Raw genomic sequence first — 13,343 nt, 5'->3', positions numbered from 1 at the left:
CATCTTCTCTTGCTTGCTGTCAGTCACGGGCTTCAAATTATTGTGGTTTAAGGTAATTTAATCAGAACACTGGAAGAGAGCCCTGTATTGAAGTTAACAGGACCACACAGGAATGCCTGTACATATTTCTTCTGTGATTTTCTTTGAAACTGAAAAAACATTGGTGGTGACTCCTATATTGATAGCAAGCTTAAAGGAACTATTTATTTTCGTTTGTTTCTCCAGAAGACCATCTGTACAGCCAAGACATCTGTACAAACTCATCTGAAGGTGGACTGTCCCTACACAGTGAGGACCTGGATTGAACACAGAGACCTACGCAGAGAGAAGAGCAAATCAAAAACTACACAAATCATACAGGTTAGTTCTTATGCAAATATGGCAAATGAGAGAGGAAACAAATACCAGGGATTAGGATTTTAACTCTCAGTTTTCTTCTTTTAAATCATTTACAAGGCAAGAGGAATATTCCACCTATGGCAAGGTGGCTTGTTACTTTAGAACAAGGTTTCAGCAAACAGGGTCCCACTAACAGACAAATCAGGTGTGTTTAGAAGCAACATATATCATAATGGCATATAGAATTGTAACCTCCTAAGCCCATCTGTTCTCTTTACCCCATCACCTTTTCAAAAGAACAGAACTTGTATCCAGGCTGTGCAGTAAGTGTTTGACATGTTGTTACTTGGTCTGAGGGTCAGCATATTAACATGGTTTTCATGGAATCATCAAATCAGCCAGGTTGGAAGAGACCTGCAAGATCACCCAGTCCAACCTATCCAATCAACTAGACCATGGGATTAAGTGCCTCATTTTGACAACAGAGTTTGGAATCAATACAGATGAAGAGTATGATCTAAGTAGTGTTCAATTTAATTAAGGAACCGCTACAGGTTATATAGACACACAGACTCACAGAACATGGTTAGCATAACTTCATTGGTTCCCCACAATTGTCCACACGCCCTACTGTTATACATTATTGGTTAAACAACTAATATCATGCGAAGTTGTTGATCAACGTATACATCCTGTTATTCCAAGATAATTCTTTGTGTTTACAGCTACCAGTACTTTGTTTTAGTTACACACTGCTAGCACAGCACTGTTTTGCTGACACTATATCAAGCTCTAAGCTTATATTGTCAGATTGCTCACACTGCTTATTACTATGATTGCCACACCTCATCCAGTCTTTTCTTGAAGACCTCCAAGGACAGTGACTCCACCACCTCCCTGGGCAGCCCATTCCAATGGCCAATCACTGTCTTTGTGAAGAACCTCTTGTTAATATCCAGCCTGAACCTCCCCTGGCACAACTTGAGACTGTGTCCTCTGGTTGCCTGGGAAAACAGACTGACTGCCACCTGGCTACAACCACTGCCACTGGCTACTGCCACTAGCTCTGCAGCAGTATTTACAAGTGGAATGTGAGTGTAAAGTGTGGCTGAGTTAAGATGGTGCATGCTTCACACTGATGTAAATGAGTACACCAAGCAGTGAGGCAATAGTTTAGAATAAACATTTAGAATAAACCAAACCAGGTTGGAAGAGACCTTCAAGATCATCAGGTCCAACTCATCAACCAATCCAACCCACCTAAACAACTAACCCGTGGCACCAAGCACCCCATCAAGTCTCCTCCTGAACACCTCCAATGATGGTGACTCCACCACCTCCCCAGGCAGCCCATTCCAATGGGCAATCACTCTCTCTGTATAGAACTTCTTCCTAACATCCAACTTGAACCTCCCCTGGCACAGCCTGAGACTGTGTCCTCTTGTTCTGGTACTGGCTGCCTGGGAGAAGAGACCATCATCTGCCTGTCTACAACCTCCCTTCAGGTAGTTGTAGAGAGTGATAAGGTCAACCCTGAGTCTCCTCTTCTCCAGGCTGAGCAACCCCAGCTCCCTCAGTCTTTCCTCATAGGGCTTGTGTTCCTAACCCCTCACCAACTTTGTTGTTCTTCTCTGGACTCGTTCCAGCAAGTCAACATCCTTCCTAAACTGAGGGGCCCAGAACTGGACACACTACTCGAGGTGTGGCCTAACCAGTGCAATGTACAGGGGCAGAATGACCTCCCTGCTCCTGCTATGACCTCCCTGTTCCTGCTATGACCTCCCTGTTCCTGCTATGACCTCCCTGCTCCTGCTGTGAGTTGGTTGTCCAGGCTCAAGCTCAGTCATACTTCTGCTGGATTAAGCAGCAAGTTGTCTCCATAGGCATGATCCTGCCCCTCTATTAGTATCCCAAGTAGTTCCTACAGCTGTTAGAACCTCACAGACAGACAATGCAAAAAATACAAATGCTAAACTTCAAATGCAGCTACATGAAACAAAGTATGATACATTGCTCATAGCTCCAATTTTCTAGTGATGCATGTATACATACACACACACACACACACACACACACACACATATATATAGGTATAAAAGAGGAAAATATTTACTCCCCATAGTTTTAAAGCATTGCCATTTAACATCTTTAAAATCTTCCGGAAAACTGACTCATTCTTGATTAGCTGCATCCTTCAAAGTGACCAGTTTCTCCTCTGGCATGTGCAGTGGTTCAGGGGCAGACAATGATTTTAGAAGCCCAGCCTCTGTGAATACCTTGCACACAATCAGAACTACTACCTAATTAAATATGTGCTGCTTTCTTGGCATATGCCAAGTCTCCTCCTGGCTCAGACTACTATGACAGAATTAAACCTTGCAGAATCTGGGTGTGTCCCTCTTCATATCCCAGTCAACTCCTTCACAGAGAGAGCAATGTCGGTTTTTTGTCTCCAGAGCAACTCAATCTTTCTGGTAATCACACATGTACTACTTAGCACTCCACTGGAGCATGGGTGCTCTGCATTGCCGGTGAACTTGCCAAGTTGCCATCTTGCCAAGTACAACAAAGATGGCTTACATCTTCCCACCCTCACAGTCAAGCAGATTTCCAAAACAGCAATTCAGCAACATTTACCTAGAAGTAAGGAGTCACCTTTCCTTAGGAACTTTGTCCCATTTCCAGGACTCCTAAGCATACAGGAATTCTTGTAAAGAAAGCCAAGTATTCTCCAGGAAAGCATTTGTCACAAAACAGGACACATTCTACGTGGTGGAAGTTTTATCTTGGAAAAAAAATCAGAGCAGGTTAACGGTGGTGTAAGGGAGGGGGAAAAACCCAACCTGACAACAAAAACCCAAAGCCCTAAAACCTAGAATAAAGAGCTTACAGTCAACTACAGAAATTAAACGTCATGTACAATCAATTGCAATCATGTCAGCTGACTTCCTAATTGATGTCAGCTTTTTACTAAGGGATCAGTGCTGCTAATTAGTTTGCATGTAAACTTCGGAGGACATGAATAATCACAGTTTAGCAAGCCACACCAATTGTAACTAATCCTTCTAGCTCTTCTGCAAAGAATACACGGGACCAGGTGGAATCCATCCTAGGGTACCGAGAGACCTGGCAGATGAGCTGGCCAAGCCACTCTCCATCATTTTCCTCCAGTCCTGGCTCACCGGTGAGGTCCCAGCTGACTGGAAACTGGCCAATGTGGTTCCCATCCACAAGAAGGGTTGGATGGAGGAACCTGGAAACTACAGGCCAGTCAGCCTGACCTCAGTGCCAGGGAAAATGATGGAGCAGATTATCCTGGCGGCAATAACTGCACACCTGAAGGATGGCCAAGGGCTCAGGTCCAGCCAACATGGATTTAGGAGGGGCAGGTCCTACCTCTCCAACCTGATCTCTTTCTATGATCAGGTGACCCTTCTGGTGAACGTGGGGAGGCCTGTGGATGTGGTCTACCTGGACTTCAGCAAGGCCTTTGATACCATCCCCCATAGCAAACTGCTGGCTAAGCTGTCAGCTCCTGGCTTGGACTGCAACACTCTGTGCTGGGTTAGGAACTGGCTGGAGGGCCAAGCCCAGAGAGTGGTGGTGAATGGTGCCACATCCAGCTGGCGGCCAGTCACCGGTGGCATCCCCCAGGGATCAGTACTGGGCCCCATCCTCTTTAATATCTTCATTGATGATCTGGATGAGGGGATTGAGTCAGTCATCAGCAAATTTGCAGATGACACCAAGTTAGGAGCAGATATTAGTCAGTTAGAGGGTAGAAGGACTCTGCAGAGAGACCTCGACCGACTGGACAGATGGGCAGAGTCCAATGGGATGGCATTCAACAAGTCCAAGCGCTGAGTGCTGCACTTTGGCCATGGCCACCCCATGCAGAGCTACAGGCTGGGGTCAGGGTGGCTGGAGAGCTGCCAAACAGAGAGGGACCTGGGGGTGCTGATTGACAGCCACCTAAACATGAGGCAGCAGTGTGCCCAGGTGGCCAAGAAGGCCAATGGCATCCTGGCCTGCATTAGGAATAGTGTGGCCAGCAGGAGCAGGGAGGTCATTGTGCCCCTGTACTCTACATTGGTTAGGCTGCACCTTGAGTACTGTGTCCAGTTCTGGGCCCCTCAGTTTAAGAAGGACATTGAGGCACTTGAACATGTCCAGAGAAGGGCAACAAAGCTGGTGAGAGGCCTTGAGGACAAGCCCTACAAGGAGAGGCTGAGGGAGTTGGGATTGTTTAGCCTGGAGAAGAGGAGGCTCAGGGGTGACCTCATAGCCTTCTACAACTACCGGAAAGGTGGTTGTAGCCAGGTAGGGGTTGGTCTCTTCTCCCAGGCAACCAGCACCAGAACAAGGGGACACAGTCTCAAGCTGCACCAGGGGAAGTTTAGGCTCGAAGTGAGGAGAAAGTTCTTCACCGATAGAGTCATTGGTCATTGGAATGTGCTGCCCAGGGAGGTGGTGGGGTCACCATCCCTGGAGGTGTTCAAGAGGGGATTGAATGTGGCACTTGGTGCGATGGTCTAGTCATGAGGTCTGTGGTGATAGGTTGGACTCGATGATCCTCAAGGTCTCTTCCAACCTTGGCGATACTGTGATACTGTAATACACAGTAAGGAAATGTTGTCTCCTACCCATCACCACAGAAGGAACCAGGGCTTGTTGCTTCAGCTACATTTTTCCACTAAGAATGCATAAAGCACTCAGAAGCACGAAGAACTGGCAAACCTGAAGTCACTTTTAAAGTGAGTTTCCTAGGCAGAACAGGAGCAGTGTGCTCGCTTTGTAACCAATACAGTAAAGAAAAGGTGCTCCCTGTCTGCTAAGCAGCTGTTGCAGAATCCATGATTAGACAAATGTCATCTACAAAACTCCAAGGCTGTTCTAAGTTGGCATCAGTCTTAACATAACCTTGATCAGCTTATAGACCACAGCACAAAGGCAGTTGAAAAACTGCCGTTACTTCTTTTTGTGCTAGTCAGAAGTCAAAGATCTGGCCTAGACCCTGTATCAGAATAAGAAGTAGAAGTAGTCTTTCCCTGTTCCTTTGTCCATGAATTGCTTTGGTTTTCCTAGAAGTCACTAAGGTCTGTGTTCATTGTTAAAGACAGGCCAGGAAAACCGGCTGCAGTCAACTCTCTGTGAGACAATTCTACATAGCCAGCTTCACATAGGAACAACTCTGTGGGTCAGCAGACTCAGGTGGTCCTCCCAGAGTGGGAAAGAGTAAAGCAGTGGGGGGACCTGTTCAGCCATGGGGGAAAGTGTGTATATGTGAGGGAGTTAAAAGTGTAAGAAATAGTCACACAGTTTGCAACATGCACTAGCAGATTAATCATGTGCTTGCATTGCGCTCAGGCAGCAGAGGTGTCGACCTGATTCTGAAGTAGTTTTGGGGGATATTTAATATTTAAATTAATGATAAGCTAATGGTAACTAAATCAAATGTGAAATACAAAAATTAAAATTTTGGCAGTATAAGCATGGCCACCTAACATGCAGGCAGGATTCAAGGCGGGTGAGAACTACAGAAGGATTTTGATTAGAAAGCTGGGAAGTGGGCAGCTGCCTTAGAATAGAACAGAACAGAATTAACCAGGGTGGAAAAGGCCTTCAAGATCATCAAGTCCAACCTATCACCCAATGCCATCTAATCATCCAGTCTCCTCTTAAACACCTCCAGTGATGGATACTCCACCACTTTCCTGGACAGCACATTCCAATGGCCAATCACTCTTCCTGGGAAGAACTTCTTCCTAACATCCAGCCTAAATCTCCCCTGGCACAGCTTGAGACTGTGTCCTCTTGTTCTGGTGCTGGTTGCCTGGGAGAAGAGGCCAACCCCCACCTGGCTACAACCTCCCTTCAGGTAGTTGCAGACAGCAATAAGGTCTCCTCTGAGCCTCCTCTTCTCCAGGCTAGGCAACCCCAGCTCCCTCAGCCTCTCCTCATAGGGCTTGTGCTCCAAACCCCTCAGCAGCCCTTCTCTGGACATGTTCCAGCAACTCAACATCTTTCCTAAACTGAGGGGCCCAGAACAGGACACAGGACTCAAGGTGTGGCCTAACCAGTGCTGAGTATAGGGGCACAATGACTTCCCTATTCCTGCTGGTCATACTGTTGAGAAACGTCATTGTACAGACCTTTATTGTAGCAGCTGCTTAGAAACAAGGTCACTCCAGCCCTCCTTAGTTAGATATTTAATAGATCTAGCCAACAACATGCAGTTGCTTATGTCTGTGATACACATGACATGTTTGTATACTTCACCTTTCTGCAAGGTGACTGCTTGCTACAACATAGATCTAAAAGACAAAATAAAACCTCTCCCAAAGATGAGGAGACACATACAGAAGGAAACATTAAAAAACAATAGGATCTGAAGCTGTGGTGTTTCATTTTTTTCCTAAAACTCTAGTGTGTTACCATGAGCAGGTAACATGAAGAGGTTAAAAATGATCATGAGATGCAAGGTATGACCACAACCCAAGATCTTCAAGGCAGACAAATGAAGCCGTGGTGAAGTTACTGGCTATAAATGTTTAAAGTTATCAGACACTACCTTTAATTGCTGGCAGATAATCAACATTTGGAAGGCAAGGAATCTACATTTGGCTGATTCTGTTTTACTTGCCTTCAGGGACGTGGATTTGAGTTGGGCTGTTTTCAAAAACAGAGTTGTACTTTGAGAATGTTTGAGAAATAGAAGTCAAAAGCAAAGTGAAAAATCAATTACTCCTGTAAAATTCCCACTTTTTTCTTTTAATTTCTGTTGGAGTAGTTTCTGACTTTTGCTTCCTATGAGCTTGCAAACCCTTTCTCCTTTCCATAGAACAAATGCTTTTGTTCACTCTGCATAGCTGTTGCCCAAGTTGCAGCAAATACTAATAGTGGTTTAAAAGCTAGTACACTGATTTAAGGTACTGTCAAGGAGCAATTCTTCATGCCAAAGGCCATAATTTTCATTAACTGCACAACTCTTACAGGTCTGATAAGTCTTAGGTTCTAGAATCAAACTTACTTTTAGGCAACTTCTTCTTATTTTGTTTACTGACAAACCCACCAAAAATATATGTGTTTGTGATGGCTTTGCAATGGTCCATTCTGCCTTCCATCCCATCCTGTGTGTTCCCAAATCCATCTTCTGGATCTGCTTCTGATCTGCCACTGAGGCCAGCCTGGGAGTTACCAGAAATTGTGCTTGCCCACAACATCAGTGGTAATGGTGACATAATTACCATCACTGGTGTTGGGCTCAATATTGATTTTGCATATTTGTATATACTTCATTTTATCTTTTAACTTTCCATTAAAGTAGTTTTTGTTTTCCAAACCATAAATCTCGCTCCCTCATTGCCTTCATTTTCTTCTTTGGAAGTGGAAGCTGACAGAGTGAATCTACACATTGCCCACAACAACCCCATGGAGTGCTACAGGCTGGGGACAGAGTGGGTGGAGAGCGGCTAGGGAGAAAGGGACCTGGGGGTACTGGTTGATGGTAGGCTGAACATGAACCAGCAGTGTGCTCAGGTGGCCAAGAAGGCCAACGGAATCCTGGCCTAGATCAGGAAGAGTGTGGCCAGCAGGAGTAGGGAAGTTATTGTGCCCCTGTACTCAGCACTGGTTAGGTCACACCTTGAGTCCTGTGTCCAGTTTTGGGCCTCTCAGTTTAGGAAAGATGTTGAGTTGCTGGAACGTGTCCAGAGAAGGGCAACAAAGTTGGTGAGGGGTTTGGAGCACAGCTCTATGAGGAGATACTGAGGGAGCTGGGATTGCTTAGCCTGGAGAAGAGGAAGCTGGGGAGACCTTATTGCTCTCTACAACTGCCTGAAGGGAGGTTGCAGCCAGGAAGGGGTTGGTCTTTTCTCCCAGGCAACCAGGGCCAGAACAAGAGGACACAGCCTCAAGCTGCACCAGGGGAGGTTTAGGCTGGATGTTAGGAAGAAGTTCTTTATAGAAAGAGTGACTGGCCATCGGAATGTGCTGCCCAGGGAGGTGGTGGAGTCACCATCACTGGAGGTGTTTAGGAAGAGACTGGATGAGGCACTTGGTGCCATGGTTTGGTTGATTAGATGGTGTTGCGTGATAGGTTGGACTTGATCTTGAAGGTCTTTTCCAACCTGATTAATTCTATTCTATTCTATTCTATTCTATTCTATTCTATTCTATTCTATTCTATTCTGTTCTGTTCTGTTCTGTTTGGTTTGATTCAATTCGATTCTATCTGCCACTCATCTAATGGCCACCCTTTGATATCATGTTATGATTCATCAAGTGAAAAAAAATGTTGTGGCAATAATACTTTTACATTTTAATTAATAGCAAATGTTATTTTAGATGAGCATTGTCTAGATCCTTACTTTTTCAAAGTTCAAAGAGAGTTATCAAACTGCTTCATTGACATACTAAAGATGTGGGTTAGGACTAGCCTGATTTTTATATATCCCTGAATTGGGATGGAATATCTTGTGACTCTAATAAGTAAGGATAGCAATGGTTCCATCACCATGTTACAACCAATATCAATGTACAGGAGTAATACGTGGCTCTGTCACGATGAAGAGATCTCCAAAACATACTGTAGTGTTTCAGTGACTGGGAGAACAATCCCTGCAAGTGAAGGTGTAAAAGTCTTGGTAGTTCTGTAGGCTGCAGTGATTGAGCTGCAGACCTTAATAACTACACTGAGTGGTGGTGTCAGGCAAGGCATGCAGCCCAGCTCACAGAGCCATGGTGTTTAATCTCTTTGTCAGATGAAGCAAGCAGCCTGGTACGGAGTCCCCTCTCACAATGGGTACTTCTGTTGTTAGACCAATATAGCCAGGACCTTTTGTTTTGACCAGGGATCTAACAAACCATTTGTGTCTCCAGAGGTGCAGCAACATTTCACAGAAGCTCTTGCTTCTGCATTCTACAAGGAATCTGTTTTTCAGCAGAAAAAAAAAAAAAAAGAAAAGAAAATCTCTGGTTTTGCACATCCCTTTCCCCTTGTCTTTTCACTCCTTACTATTAAAGGCCCTTAAACATAGATAATACTATAGCTTTTTCATTTTGACCTTGATCATCAGAGCCTGAATATGCTTCTAGAAATAGGAAGGTCATTTCTTTAATGGTCTTATTCCCAAACTCCAAAGGAGCTGTTTTTCTAAGTATATCTGTGCTGTCTTGGGATGTAGACCTCATATGATACATTGCTTAGATAGAGAAACATACTTTTCTTTTTTTTTTTTCCTATGGTAACTTTGGGATGACTTCTGGTTTTACTGTCCCCTATAAGCTAAGACACCAGAATAGATCCTATTAAATGTCACCTCTTGTGCAAGGGGATTGCTCTGGAGACTCAAACATTTTTGCTAAGTGCAACACTTTCCAATATTCACTTAGGTATCTGCAATTCAGTATGTAATCATAAAAAGCTGAGTACTCTGGCATCTTCCATCCCAGGATGTTACTCACACAAGTTTTGAGTTATATGACACCAGAGTTTAATGTACTTTTTTGTTATTGGGGAAACAAAGTCACAGAAAGAATCAGTGATTTATCTAGCTTCATTTACTGCTGACTAAATATTGAAGCATGCAGCTAAATTCAAATTCTATGTCCTTTATTTTATTTAGTATACCACACATTTCTTCTACAGCCAGTAATAGAAACCAGGAGTTGTGCTGTAACCATTAGACAATGCTGTGTCAATGGAACATCCAGATGCTGTGGTGTGGGGAGGCAGGCAGCTTTCACATGGGATTATGAGAACAGTAAGGAGCAACATATGTAAGGAACAGCAGATACTCTTTTTTCGTCTTAGCATTTATGATGGTTAGATCATTATGGTCCAGTGGCACAACTTTGTTTCCCACTGAGCACTATCTGGTGTTTTTCATATTCTTGTTTTGTGTGTGCATAGCAATAGAGCATCACTCTGGCGTCCTCTAAGCTCCAGGTTCTCTTTGTCATGGGTGTCCTTGCCATTCAAATCCCCATTCACTGCAGCACCTTACCCTTTTCTGTTGTAAACAGTCTCTGCCTGTTTTGAACTTATCAAAATAACCTTAGCCAAGGCATCACATGAATGACCAGCTTTCAATGTGAATGTTTTGTTAACTGTTAACCAAAGAACAAGACAAGGACCATTTATCTTGGTTACATTGTATCATATCGTACAGTGTGTTAAGGTGAGAAGGGAGGTAGTGTTGGTAATGTGAGCCTATCTAACCCTTGTCCCTTGGCCTGCTGCTGCAAGTTAGTTTCTAGGGCTGAATACGGGCCTCTGGCTCCAGAACCTTGCACAAAGGAAGGAGAAGGAAGCAAGGGGAGGAATCACTTAACAATTCCTACATCTCCTTTGAGCTCTTCCCTCCTTTGATAAGAAACAAAGGATAGAGAAGCAGGGACCAAGACAGTTAGGTAAAGCTCAAAAGGTGGAGATCAGATGTTGAAGTACCTGTCATGAAGAAGGAGGAAGCAAGCAGTAAAAGGGCAGGGACTTGGTGGATGAGACTGAAAAAGTAGTAGACAAACTTGTGAGTGGAAAGTGAAGATTAATAGACTAATGGAAATACGTGAACAGAGGGGGTGACTGATGGAATTGTAAACTCTATTGTGCATCATACGTAGTTTGCATGTGTGAATCATGTAAAACTTTCTCAGGCTTTATGCTGAGAAAGGCAGGAGCATAGTACAGCTCATGCTAAAGGAATACTGATGAGTCCCAGTGGTTTAATAACAGGTTAATAATGCTGAAGATTATAACTTAGTAATGTTGCTAAATGGCTACTTTGCTTACAGGGTAGAAAGTTTACATGATGGTAGTTAGCAGACACATATTCAGGCTGTTTGTGAAGGTCCATTATCATTAAAAGGGCTGGATTTACATTCTGGTTTTTACCCATGTCCTTTCACCACAGGACCAAAGGAACAGAAAGACAAGTTTGCTAGCAGTTTGAACCCATTCTGTGCCTATGGTGTGTTGATATGTGAAGGCAGAGAGTACAGGACAGTGGTAATTTGGTCTCATCTTGTTTGGTTTGGCCTGCCAATTCTAAGGTGGTATTTTTTCCCTTGTAACTTGCTCTCTCTGGTTGTGCCATTAAATATACATGTCCTTGGACATATATGACTTTGCCTCATGATGTGTGCTGATCGGTGTTGTCATCATGGAAGTTTAGTTGTTATAATGAAAACAAGTAACTTGCACTTGTGAGACCAAATCATGTATTTCTATGAGCTTAAAAAAAAAGAGGTCTTTTGCAGATGGTGTTTCTGTCTATGAATTTCAGCATTACTCTCTACCACAGAATGTGGTTTCTTCCACTGCAAACAGCAACCAACGCAAAGCAGACAACTACCCATATTAATCTAGCTGTTACTATCTGATGGAGTTAAAAGTGAAGTCAGAAAACATGCTAGAAACAGTGATTTACATGGAATTAAAACTATCTGGACAATGGCTGAGGAGGAAAAACTCGGAAAGGAGGACTTTTTATTTAGTTAAGTTAGATCCTTCCATTCCAGAGAGTAAAGGTCAAAATGACCCAACCCGCCAGGGGATATGCCGAATCCCAGAGCCACTGCAGACTGTGGGCTGGGGACAGCGTGCGGCAGCATACAGAACAGTATGGGGCTGGAGTGGGCTCCCTGCACCCCGCCGTGCTCCCTGCCGCAGGTGAGATTCCTCTGCCGCTGCTGCCCCGGCCGCACAGCGCAGGCACCCCGCCGGCGCTGCGGAGAAAATAAAGCAACGCAACGCCTCAGAGCCTTGAATTAAAAGCTGTGTAGAGGAGGCTTACTCTTGTGCCCGAGGCACGTAGGAACCTTCTCTCATTGCGATGATCACGGCCCGGGCTGGACGCGGTGCACCCACACTGCCGCCCCACTGCCCCAGCCGCCAGCCGCGGTAGCTCCGGCACCGCCCGGCTGGCGTGCGCTCCTGCCAGGCCGCCGCTTGGCCCTTTAAGAAAGCGCAGCACAGTAGCAGGGGCCGGCCCTGCCTCCCGAAGCCTGCAGCGCTAGAGCGGGGCTGGGGAATGGGAAGCAGTTCCTGATCTGGGTCCGAGGGAGTGCAGCCGCAGCAGCACTAGCACTAGCAGCAGCTACCCCAGCAGCCACCCCAGCTCTACTCGCTCAGCAGCATCCAGCCTGAGGATCAGCGTTCTGCCTGCCTTCCTGACACGGGCTGGACGTTCCTGGGCACTGAGCTCAGCTGCTGTAAAAAGCAAGTAGGAAAATATACAGCTGGATGAAATTGGTAAGTCAAACTAAAGTCACATCCTCCTCCTTAGGTTGCAGTTTTCCATCTTTTTAATTTGTAAGGAGATATATATATATATATATATTTTTCCTTTTGGTTTGTTTGTTTCGTTTTATAAACAGAGCAGTCAGGAAAACATGGAGGCAAAATAAAAGTGTAAAAACCCTTTGAGGATTTGTTCATTGTTTGTGCTCCTCTTTTGAAATCCTCTTTACACTTTGATGCTTTGCTGCCAGAGTTAGGAAGGGGAAAACTGCAAGTGTTTTGTTATGCGGGGGGGAAAGCAAGCTAAGCTGGTAAGAGTTGTAATTGGTTTTTCTCAGGGAGATGATGAAAGAGGGAGATTTAAAAAACAAAACAAAACAAAATCAAAACCAACACACCACCTTTCAAGAAGCTTGATATGACTTACCGTTTACTTTTCCAGAGTAAAAGCAAATTTTGTGTTAAGCAGCTTGAAAACACACGGGGATGTGTGCAGCAGAACTAAGGATCGTTTTTAAAAGTGTGTTATCAGTGAAGCATGGATGCCAAAGTATTGCCGAGCAAATTTTGTGTATGTTTAACTAAACACATTGGTAGCTCTGGAAGAAGAGAGGCATTAAATGTCATTTTCTCTGCATCGGACAGAGGGCGATGTTGCTGCATCCTGATAATGCTCCTTGAAACCGGGAGTTGGTAGAAAAACTTCAGTGAAAAATTGAGTAGAATCATAGAATCACAGAATTCTTTCGGTTGGAAAAGTCCT

At 44.5% G+C, this 13,343-nt stretch overlaps 1 protein-coding gene across 4 annotated transcripts in view; it reads left to right on the top strand.

Moving 5' to 3' along the window:
- Positions 1 to 13,343, top strand: part of DAAM2 (dishevelled associated activator of morphogenesis 2) — a 245,122-nt gene that overhangs the window by 20,881 nt on the left and 210,898 nt on the right. For 3 of the 4 annotated variants that reach the window (XM_068168668.1, XM_068168665.1, XM_068168666.1), the window contains exon 1: positions 12,378 to 12,592. The gene's annotated coding sequence lies outside the window, so the exon portion shown is untranslated. Of the gene's footprint in view, positions 1 to 225; positions 361 to 12,377; positions 12,593 to 13,343 lie in introns of those variants that run through there. The other variant, XM_068168667.1, reaches the window with a different exon arrangement.

The sequence above is a fragment of the Melanerpes formicivorus genome, unplaced genomic scaffold, assembly GCF_026170545.1.
Source record: "Melanerpes formicivorus ecotype bairdi unplaced genomic scaffold, bMelFor1.0.p_v2 SCAF_151, whole genome shotgun sequence".
Classification (NCBI taxonomy): Eukaryota; Metazoa; Chordata; class Aves; order Piciformes; family Picidae; genus Melanerpes; species Melanerpes formicivorus.
This window is presented reverse-complemented; position numbering and strand designations above follow the sequence as displayed.